Source organism: Thermobia domestica, chromosome 17 (assembly GCF_964235325.1).
Source record: "Thermobia domestica chromosome 17, izTheDome1.hap1.1, whole genome shotgun sequence".
NCBI classification, from domain to species: Eukaryota; Metazoa; Arthropoda; class Insecta; order Zygentoma; family Lepismatidae; genus Thermobia; species Thermobia domestica.
In genome coordinates, this window is record NC_137470.1 from 159,984,782 (window position 1) to 159,997,139 (window position 12,358).

General features: G+C 36.5%; 1 protein-coding gene across 3 annotated transcripts in view; it reads right to left on the reverse strand.

Moving 5' to 3' along the window:
• Nucleotides 1-497: 497 nt before the first annotated feature.
• Nucleotides 498-12,358, reverse strand: part of Fhos (Formin homology 2 domain containing) — a 792,187-nt gene continuing 780,326 nt past the window's right edge. For all 3 annotated transcript variants that reach the window (XM_081744509.1, XM_081744508.1, XM_081744510.1), the window contains one exon: nt 498-4,490. The gene's annotated coding sequence lies outside the window, so the exon portion shown is untranslated. The remainder of the gene's footprint in view (nt 4,491-12,358) is intronic.

Genomic DNA, 12,358 nt, shown 5'->3' on the forward strand with positions numbered 1-12,358 from the left:
AGAGCATACCGTTTGGATATGGTGTTAGAGAAACGATAGCTGTTACTGGAAATGACATACTTTCAATCAGATTGCCAAGAAAAGCATGTTCAGTTGGTCCACAAATAAGGTGGATATTTCGTATAAGCAATGTGGAAGTAGGCAATAAGAAACCATGTCGCCAATTATATTTAATTACGCCCATGCAACCGTTGCACCAGCAACATTCCTTTGTTTGACACGTTCTCTTCGTCCAAATTGCCACCGCATTATGCCTTTTACTTTCCAGCAACGAAATGAGAGATAAAAAAAAAAAATGATCTTGAAAATAATTGAATCTGATATATCAAAGGATTTACACTTTTCATGGTTCATAGGTAACGAAAAGGTGCTTTTTTGACATCTGTCCGCCTATTCGTCCTGATATACGCTTTGCTAGAGGCCATACCGTTCAACGTAACTCAATAATTAATCCGTTAAAGGAAATGTTACTTCAGCTATAAAAGAAAACATTCACATTAAACAATACTTATTTTTATTTTTCGGAATACTCAGTCTTACTCATACACATACAGAAAAAAATCATCAACAACTCTTGAAACGTGTAAATACTTCGCATCTTTTGAAAGGAAAAAAAGCTTTTGGTTAAAACATTTTACAATTATGCTTTATATGATTACTGTTCAATTTTTTTACCTATGTATATTTATATATATTACATAGGTACTGTATATAAACATTTAAATAATGCCAATTTACCATCAGATCGCAGCTTCACGTAATTACAAATTTTATATATTTTGCTTTTAAAACGTAGTTTTTAAAATATTAAAATAGGATGCAGCGATATACTGGCACCGATCTTTTTATATCTTTTTTTTTTATATTTATTTTCATATAGAGACTAGTGCAGATAGTGGTTCTATTTACATTATACGCAGACGCTATTTACAGAGCGTATTTATAATATATATATATATATTTATATATAATATTCCACCAACATACTTGCGTACTACACAACCTGTAATCATCACACAGTAACATTTTTTTATCAGCTCCATGTTTCACACACATTGCAAAAATACACAAATATCATATCACTGATTGTTGCTGCAAGGTACAAAACGTCATCTACACAAAGACAAAGAGAGAGAGAAAAGAAAAAAAAACTTTGCATCAATACACCTTCATACTACTCAACTTTGGAAACGAAGAAAAACATATATGTAAAATTACCACCTTAACGGTATTTGCATTTTTGTTTTCATCTTTTATTTAATATTGACCCCTACGGATGAATAGACAAACAATTACTTACACCAAGTTTGTTAGGAAGGCTTCGTGTACCATTTTAAAGTAACAAACACATAATTTTACTAAATAAAAGCCTTGCCTACAAAATTTTAAAAGCTCAAGACTTACATACATTAGTATATAAGGTCATTATTAAATAGCAAAAATATTAACATAAAAAAAATTCAGAACTTCTTCGATGTTGGATTATTTGTGACAAACAGCTATCAGCCGGACTTGTTACGATATTGATGTGAACTATAAATATACATATTGTAAACTATAGATAAATCTGTCAAATTGGCCACCTCTTTCTTATCTTGGCCTGGGGCGTCTTGAACCTGTATTTTTCCATAAGACATTCGTTTCTTATACCTCTGTAAGTTGGTTACCTGTCTATCTTGGAAATTGGCCGCATTGAAGCAATGTTTACCCTATGATGATAATGATAAATTTACCTGCGTATCTTGGCCACGCAAAATACAGTTTTGTTATTTTTCTTAACTCTTTCGTATTCTTCTTATATGAGAGGCAGTGACTGGAGACAAAGAAGCATTGATTTCCATGATTTGCTCTTGGAGGTCAATGGCCAGAACAGTACCCTGATAAAGGGGTTGTGAAGGAAGATGTGAAAAAGGAAAAGCAGGTACATGAATTCAGGAAATGGTTGAACGTATTTGTTTACCCTGTCTGTTTTGGTAAAATCATTAGCTATATCGGCTCCTTTCATCGGTGGGGAGCTTTAGTAATTCCGGAAAATTCTCAAGGTTAAAACTAACCATTTCAATTATCAACTATTGGCACCTGACGGCTTGTCGAAAGGTAGTGGAGGTTTTGAGATATGAATTCCCTTAAGATTTTCTCAAAACATCTTTTGCTGCGAGGGAAACATTTGTAGCTCATTAGCAATAGGTAGTTGAAATATAGTGTTATGATTACTCTATATACATTATTGAAAAGTAGCTGTCGTGTCATTGCTTATTAAAATTTTACAATCAAATAATTCTAGAAATCCTATTCTAAAAATACACCAATCCTATTTATTTTTCTGTAAGTTGACCGCCTGTCTAAGTTGGCCACTTTTCAGTGGAACCGATGGTGGCCAACATAGAAAAGTTTCGCTGTACATTATGATTCAAATCACTGTCGAAAACTGTACACTTTACGTTGATCTTTGCCATTTAATAAACAAATTGAACAATGCGACATGCAATGAAAGTTAAAAACTAAAATGTATTTGCAAATCTCGATATAATGATAACGTAAGTCTCTCAGCCAGTAATTCAAATTGCATTAATCTGTCATTATAAATATTCTATCTTGATTATCACTGTCTATAACATACAGAGTCTTACAAAAATTTGTCATGATATTTTGGGAATAGATTCCTCACATTAAAATAAGAAAAAAGTTCATATGGACCCGTGGTCATAAATACATAGTTTCGTAGCTACAGGGTGTCGAAACGTGAAAAAATGAACATTAAAGACCAATAGTCCCCGTACTATAGGACCGATCGTACTCGGGTCAAGACTAGGGATGGGCAAAACCGTTTTTTATAAAAACCGGAAACCCGTTTCTATAAAAACCGAAACCCGAAAAACCGACATTTCGGTTTTCTTCAAAACCGGTTCGGTTTTTCACCGAAACCGGTTTCGGTTTCCTCCAAAACCGGTTCGGTTTCACCGGAACTGGTTTCGGTGAAAACTTTTCGAAAGCATAAAACTATTTCTGTCGAAATTGATTCGGTTTTCGGAGAACAACGAAACACCATTCTGGTCAGAAATAGAACAAATTTTGGAAAAAAAAACGGAATAGGTTTAGAAGAAAACCGATAACCGGTTTCGGAGAAAACCGAACCGGTTTTGAAGAAAACCGATAACCGGTTTCGCAGAAAACCGAACCGGTTTTGAAGAATTTGAAAATTTTCAAAAACCGGTTTCGGTTTTTCTAAAAACCGAAAAACCGGTTTTTGTGCCCACCACTAGTCAAGACATCACTGAGAAACTAGTATGTGAACTATCCAAACGCCCATCTCTCACAACTTCCGGTACTTGCACAATTATTTTTAGAGAGACTGTTTGGGAGTACTTGATCACTTTCCACCTAGCTCTCTAAAAATTGGTATGCAAGCACTGGTGCATTCTTAAACATGGATATTTGGATAGTTCACATACCAGTTCCTCAGTGATGTCTTGACTCGACTATGATAGGTCCCCAGTTGTGGAGCTATGAAATTTTTAAAGTTCACTTGTTTCATATTTTCGACACACTATTACTCCGGAACTATCCACTTTTGAACTCAGGTTCGTATGAACTTGTTTTCTTATTTTGATGTGAGGAATTTGTTCCTAAAATATTGATATACTTTTGTAACACTCTGTATATAAGGTATGTGATTATCTGTGAGTCACACACACACATACACACATTAGTACTATAAATGTAGATACTATGATTATGAAAAACAAAAGAAATTTCTATGAAATATGCAGCAGCTAATTTTGAAACTATATGAAATGGTCAATTAAAGAAATATTTATCAAGACGTCCTTCACTTGTGTCTGTAAAGGGACATGTACAGATGTTGTGAGGAATGACAAGAAGATTCATGCTCATATGTGAATGTTTCGCTGTGTGGAGAGCGCAGGTTCATGCTCATATGTGAATGTTGCGTTGTGTGGAGAGCGCAGGTTCAGCTAGTAATAATGAAAACTCTTTCATATGATGTAATGAAATCACTTCCCGAATGCACTCACATACTTTGGAACTATTCTCTATGTATAATTATAGTTTATCCGTGACACGCTAGAAATAGATTTATGAACTGATAGCCATTTGTCAGAAATAACGACTTTACTTAAATATCAAACGGTGCATGTACAACAACAAATACCCATGTGAGAAAAGTAATTTTACACAATTCTTTCTATAAACAATAATACTACTACCATTTTTAACAAGATAACTAAGATGTGATGCAGACCTTTATAAAAAGGTAAAAATTGTATCACAGCAGATAACAAAAACTATAACTCTCTTATTGACTTTAAAACAATTTTCAGTATATTGTTATCAAAAACAAATCGTTCGAGTATTTTCACATACACAAAGGCTAGGACAAGTATCACCTACAGTGTAGAATATATGTTAGGAGGAGACAAAATCTTCGAGACTTGAAAGGTTGAATCCACGTTTACTCACATACTAAGTCTCTGAAAAATAAAGAAGTATATTTTAATAAATCATTCTTTTAAAATGTAGCTTTGCAGTGATTTTCAAGTTTGTTAATTCAATGAAAAAAAAATCATTTTCCAGATTCAGTGGAAAGTTATTAATATAAAGGTTGTTACAAAAATTTGTCAAAATATTTTGGGGATAGATTCCTCACATCAAAATGAGAGAAAAAAAAAAAGTTCATTTGGACCTGTGGTCGGTAGTGCATAGTTTAGTAGTTATACGGGGCCGAAAACGTAAAACAAGTAAACACTTGAAAGGTCCATAGTTCCACTACTATAGGACCGATCGTAGTGGGGTCAAGACATCACTGAGGAACTAGTATGTGAACTATCCAAATATCCATCTTTCAGAACCTCCGGTACTTTATGGTGCTATGAACTTTTAAAAGTACGCTTATTTCACGTTTTCGGCACCCTGTAATTCCGAAACTATCCACTTTTGAGCACAGGTCCATATGAACTTTTTTTCTTATTTTGATGTGAGGAATCTATTACACACACATTTTTGCAACATCCTGTATACGGGGTGTTAATAAACTACACCTCCAAACTGTAAGAGAAAATTTCTCACACAAAAGTAATAAAAACTTTATATGGAGCGGAAAACTGCACACTTTCAGAGCTAGAGACTTATAAAACCGTAGAAATAACACATTGTAACACGCGTTATTTCGAACACAAGAAGTCGTGAAGTGGTGCTCCACATCAGTGTAAACAAAGTTACACAAGCACAGTAAAAATTAGTATTTCAGGAATGTGCAATGTGTGTGCAAGAGATTCCCTACAGGGCACAATTTCCAGACAAGCTCACAACAAAGTTCTCAGATATGCTCTGACTTACAGGTAGGTCCAAAGCAGGCAAAAGTAAGCCTTACCAGGAATGAATACGGAAAGCGTCGGCAAGAAGTAGGAAACATTAGGGAACGCCAGCTCCACGGTTCCTCATGTTCGGAATAGCACGTGATGCGACGTAATTTTTCACGGTATGTGTCACTTGTTTTGTACGTACGAAGACTGTTATTGTTGTCAAGGCTTACTTCCGAACTGGCCTTAAACCAAAGCATATCTGAAGATTAAACACCGTGTGCGTGGGTTTTCTCTAAGTTTCCCCGTTTCCTCCCACTTTCTTCGTTCCACCATTTCATTCATTTCTCATGTTCACCGACTCCTTTAGCCTAACCAGCATAACCGTCGGACGTAAAACTGACAGATATCATTATATCAGAGGACTATGTTGGGAGCACGTCTGGGAATCATCCCCACTAGGGAATTACTTGCGCACCCATCCCACATTGCTGAAATATGTATTTTTGGATGACATAAATGACACTTTCTTTACGCTTATAAGCTCTACTATTCCACAGTATCTAGTGTTCAAAACAATGCGTATTACAATGTAGTTTCTGCATGCTATTGGACAGGCCTTGCTCTGAAACTATGCACTTTTCCTCTACAAGTTATATTAACTTTTTCTATTTTTTATTTTGGTATAATTCATTTACATCGTATATATAACCTACCGGTACTGTGTAATATATATGTATGTATATAAAGTTGTATTCTTCTACAGTTTTTTTTACAGGCTGTAATAATGTTATTTTGAAAAAGTATCCGGAAATGGAAAAAATCTTTATCAAAGCACAAAATATTTTTGAGAAAAATAACAGAAACACAGAGCTCATTTATGGTGCGAGGGTCCTTGGTTCGACCCAGGACTACACGAGATTGTGGTGGACAACATTATGTCCTTAAAGTCTTCTGGGATTATCCCGTTTTCTCCCATTTACTTTACTTCACAATTCTCCCAAATGCCATTCATTTGGATTTATCATCTGGTACAGCTTACAGGACATACAAGTGTGAGAGGTTAAAGTTTCCAGTATTACTGAAAGAGAGAATCCGGCGGGACCTACAGTAAATTCTGAATAATTTAAAAGTACTTTGATGACCTTCAAATTACCTCTTTTAAATTTCAGACAACTTTTGCTTTAGGAGGAAAAATTGAAATACTATTTTATAACTAAGCTAAAGGTTTTGCACATTAGAAAGCAAAACTGGCCAAGAATATATTCCGAGGCGCGTTTGGAAAGTAATCTCCGATTGGTCACTGTGCGTGAAGTAGTGGGGGCAGAGCTACTATCTTTGCACAGACATGCGCGGTAGATCAGGCTGCATCCAGCCGTGATAGAGTGAAGGTTGTCTGATCACTAGTTACACTTTTGTAGTGTCTCAAAATGTGTGCTTGAATAGAAAACCCCGCCAAGTGCGAATTGTTTTACGTTTTCTTACGGCAAAACAATATTCGGCAGCAACTATTCATCGGGAACTTTGTGCTATGTATGCACCAAGTGTGATGAGTGAAGGAGTTATTCGTGAATGAGTTCGTTCATTTAAAAGTGGACGAACAAACATTCATGACGAAGAGAAGAGTGGCAGGCCATCAGTGGTCACTGATCAACTCGTTCAGAAAATTGATGGAAAGGATCGTGAAAATTGACAGACCAGATTTCGCACCCAGCGATTATCATCTCTTCATGCACATGAATAAGTGGCTTGGATCTCAGCGCTTTGGTGATGATGATTAGCTAAAACATGCGATTACAGGCTGGCTCAGGGCACAGGCGGGAGATTTTTATGCTGGTGGATTTCCCAAGCTAGTGTAGAGATATGATAAGTGCTTGAATATTTATGGAAACTATGTTGAAAATAGAGCAAAGCGGTAGTTTTCAGATGAATATAATAAATTATTCTTATTTACTTTGGTGTTCCTTTTTTAACCAATCGGAGGTTACTTTTCGAACGGCCCTCGTATTTTATCCCTTTACTAGCTGAAATATCTGTTCTTTGCACGGGAAGAATATACGTATGGGAAAATTTTGAATCTCCTTTCCCTTTGGGATATTTGTTTCAATTAAAGTGTACTTACTGAATTAAGATCCCTTTGGTTTGGTCAATGCAAATCAATGTAATAGTAAAGTGGTAATTTATTTTGCAATGTTTCAAAGAGTTTAGGTGTTACTTATAATGGAACAGTGTACGTATAAACTTTTTAATAATAGTATTCTAGGTGTCTCAGTATTCTTATCAGAAATAGTCCTGATCACTAGTACGGTAATTTACTTTTGACAATGTAGTTTCTACGGTAATTCCCTATTCCTGAGAGAACTTAACCTTGTGTACTAAATTCTAATAATATTTTTTCTCTGCATCTTTCTATACTTATTAGAGCTAAATTCCGATCATCATTACAGTAAGGTAACTGTGCTATTGCTGTTTACTCAATATTTCTACTGGAATGTAATTTAATAGGACAAAATAATAAGCACGAGAAATACACTTCCGTTTTTGAAAATTGCAACACCCAGAACGAATGGCCCATATGAATCCAAACCTTGCGAATATGTATAAGGATGTTGTAGAAGGAAGTGATTAAAATTTCAGACAGATGGCGTCCACGTATGGCCGGCAGCGCCCTCTTGTGTGTGATCAGAGTGGTACCAAACAAGGTCAGAGAATGTTGGAGGGAGGCAATGGATAGTGGTTAATCAAAGTGGAAATATAAAGACAAGTGCTAGGATACCTCGTCGACGTCGAAGGGCGCAATATACGCATTTTAGTAAGTTTGAACGGGGCAGAATGATCGCTCAGGGAGAAACGGGTTTTTCGTACCGCGAAATGGCTGCTCGTACAGGAAATGCTGCGACGACAGTGATGCGTGTGTGGAAGCAGTGGACAGAAGAGGGTCGTGCAAAGCAATAAGCAGGGACTGGACCACACAATGTGACCACGGCATGGGATTAGAGATACCTTGTCCGGATGGCCATAACGGACCGGAGAACGGCATTCATAGTATTGGCTCAACATTGGATCATTGTTACGGGTGTTGCCATGTCTACATTGACTGTTCGACGTCGTTTGCTGAAAGCTGGACAGGTAGCTAGCATACCGTTGCGATGGCTCCCCTTGACCAAAAACCACAAACCCATCAGACTGATATGGGCACGCGAACACCGTCACTGGCGTGTTGAATAGCAAAATGTGGTGTTTTTGGACGAGTCTCGTTTCAATCTATGGCACAGTGATGGCTGCATACGCGTACGAAGCTACCGTGGTGAGCGCAATCTGACAGCTTGCATTGTTGAGCGACATAGCGCACAAACGCACATTATGATGGTGTGGGGCAATCTGAACAGCAACCGGAATATTATTGACGTTTAAGAGCCAGGCGCGATGTCCTACCTACAAGCAACTCCAGGCGCCATATTTCATGAGGACAATGCCATCCACATGTAGCGAGGAATGTACAAGCTTTCTTCGCAGAACGCCAGGTATCACTACTTCCTTGGCCTGCCCATGTCACCCATCAAGCATGTCTGGGGTATGGTTGGGCGCAAACCCCTTTGTCACGGTCCATCACCGGCAAACGTGGATGCCTTGTGGACTCGCACACAAACCGCGTGGCAGAATATCCCCCAAGAAGATATCCAGCATCTTCTTGATTCCATGCCAGGACGTATAGAGGCGCTAATCTCAGTACTTGGTGTGTTCACACGACACTAATTTTTCAAGGTCACAGGTGATGTACAGTTCTGTAATTCTAATCATTTGTGTCTTGTCCAGTATCAAATCTCTGGAATAAATTTCATTGTTCTAGCATAGGTTTGTGTGTTGTAATTTCCATAAACAGCAGGAAAGTACGTAGGAATTTCCAATAGATCTCCCTAAAATCTGATATCGATAGCGGGCCTGCATTTCATGACTGCATCTCCAGCCAAATCTATTTTTGAAATAACTGAACTTGATTTTCTCACAATTTATTTATAACCTAAACCACGGAAGCTACGACTTTAAAACTTTAATTTATTCTTAATCCATTTAGAAATCACCAAATGTGACACTGGATTATATCTACCGATATATTTGCCTAAAGTACGGAAAACTTTACATCTAAATTTATTGTTTTAAAGAATGGTTTTATAAAATCATAAAATAGTACTACGTACTAGATTGAGTAATGCTATGTTCACTAACAAGTATTGAAGGTTGTCAATTTTGATGAGTAATTGCTTATATTGCTATAAACATTAAAAATATGTCAAGCTGCGAAAGTTGTGTGAATTTATATATGGGAAGAGTACTTCATCCAGTAACCAACTACAGAGTATCAGTATTGATACTCAATTATATTGCCCACAGTGGTTCAGTAGCAGATCATACCACTTTCACTACCTATTTCGCTTAAATCAAATATCTGTATATTTCTCACCTATTCATTAGTCTAAAAATAATTTCATGGTTTAAGAAAATTCGCAGGATTTCCTACAATACAAAGGTCTGCCTTTCAGTGTTGTTCGTCTCAAGTTTATTCAATCATGATTGGTATTACCTTCTGCCTTAAGTACTGTCTTTTTAATTGTACTTTATGGCAAGGCTACACAGTCACTTTTTAATTAGACACGAAATAGTATATTTTCTTATTCATAGAAACATATTTCCAGTCTCAGGAAAATTAGTCTTAACTGTACTCAATTGGAAGCCAAGGAATTTTAAAGCAAGACAAAGATGGTATCTCTGAGAAATGAATCCCTCTGATCGGAAAGTCAGTATCTTAGATCTTAGGATTTAGATTTCTGTGCTTTCGGCATCTATAGCTATGTTAGCCCGTCACTCATGAGATGACATCCCTCGGCGAGCACACTATCCGAGGAAAGGGAAGGCCGAAAGCAGCCTGAGACCTACATGTTAGGTACCATCCCGGCATTTGCCTAGTAAGAATGAGGAAAACCTCACTCACGATGGCGGGCTTGATAAAGCTTTTACATTTTTTCGACCGAGTGTTCCCACCGGGAATCCAACCCGGGTCCGCTCGCACCAAAGAAAAGAGCGTTAGCGACTACGCTACGTGGAGCCACCCAAAAGTCAGTATCGTAATTGTTTTAATCAAAAGTGACTTAGTATAGTTTATCTCTGAGGAATAGAAATAATCTTTCCATCCTATTATGCTACCTCCAAATTTCGTTCCCATTCGCTGTCCAACAAGAAATTGATGTACCCCATGCGTTGTTATTCAAGTGAAGTATTTTGTCTATCTCAGACGTCTCGATCCTTTTCCATCGCCTGTTAGCCTACCAAGAATAATTTGGAGTTACATTATCGTGAAATCATGATCTCTATAAAGACATTAAAAGTATTGTTATGGTTTCAATGTTGTACAGCTTGTTATCGAGGAAAGATGACAAACAGATTTTAACAGTGAACAAATGTACAACAGACAAGTTGTCTCGTTGGCTTGAAAATTCTCAAATAAGGAAATGTAATGTACCGACTGTTGTGAGAAAAAATATAGGGTTATCATAAATGATTAATTCGTTTTGAAAAGACTACATTTTCAGAGGTATTACGCGTGCACACATGAAAAATATATGAAAAGAACCACAAACTCGCTAAGTTTATACGCCCTCTAAAAATGTTCAATATGTGCTCCTTTGGTGACACGACACACGTCCTGACGATACTCGAGCTCATTCCATACGTTTTGTAGCATAGTCCTGCCAATTGTATGCACTGCAGCACTCATGTGGTCTTTGAGCTAGACTAAGGATTGCCGTAGTGGGGATACGTAAATAAGGTCCTTAACGTACTCCCTTAGGAAGAAGTCGCAGGGCGTTAAATCAGGAGATCTAAGAGGCCAGGTGCTTTTCCCTTTACGCAAGCAACCAGTGTCCTTGAATTGCTGATACCACTGAAATGCTTTGTTTACATGGCGGTTCTTTTCCACATTCTCTTCTGAAAGTGCGTTGCACAGCTATAACAAAGGAACATCTGGCATATTCAAGCACACACAAACTTTTTTCTTGCTTTCCCACCATTTTCAACACGTACTAGCCTCGTATTGCCACACTGCCACACCTGATTGGGAAGATAATGAACTCGTGCTGCCACACAACACAAACTTGGTGAGATTCTTTTCATGAATCTTTCACGCGTGTACATGTAATACTTCTGAAAATATAGCCTTCTCAAAACGAATTAAAATGATGCATTTAGATGCTTAATTGTTACGTTTTTTTTTTATGATTTAAGAAATTAAAATATTAAAGTAGATGCATTACTCACATAGGGAGTGAATTATTATTTAAGGAATAAAGTAGTGTTTATATAAGAGTATATTTATTGAATAACTATAATTATTACCATAGATAACTTAAAGAAATGAATAATACAGATGGTATGTATAAAGTTATAATAGAAATTTGTGTAGTATAGTGATTGGAGTTTGATTATTAAGGAGACAGTTTTTGAATTTCGTGTGTGTCTGTGTGTGTGTGCATAAAATTATGTGTTTTTTTCACGGAGTTATGTAATAATATAAAGCACAAAGCATACTCACAGTCCATAAAGTTTTTCTATGATTTTTAACACTGAACGAGACATTTTGGAGGTTCAGAGTAGGTTATAGTAACCAAACGATACGCTTTGAGTAATAACTGACTGTTCGGATGACGAACCAATGATTGTTTAGAATTGCCAGTTTTTTTATAAGTGGTGAAAAAGTTAAAGAATTGCTATACTCATGTGAATTCTGTGTTTCTGCCGTGAAGGTAACTTTAAAAATGTTCCAAAAATTACATTAAAACGTAAAACAAGTCCCGTGACCTTGTTGTCAGAAACGAGTATGCAAATGGAATTTCCAAAATAATCAAAACACATTACATAAACCCTTTCTAAGTGACTATTTTAACAAAAAAAAGAAAGAAAAACATATTTTCTTTTAGTGTACTTTAAAATAATTTACAAACTAGTATAAAAACTGGCAATTCTAAACAATCATTATCATTCAATCA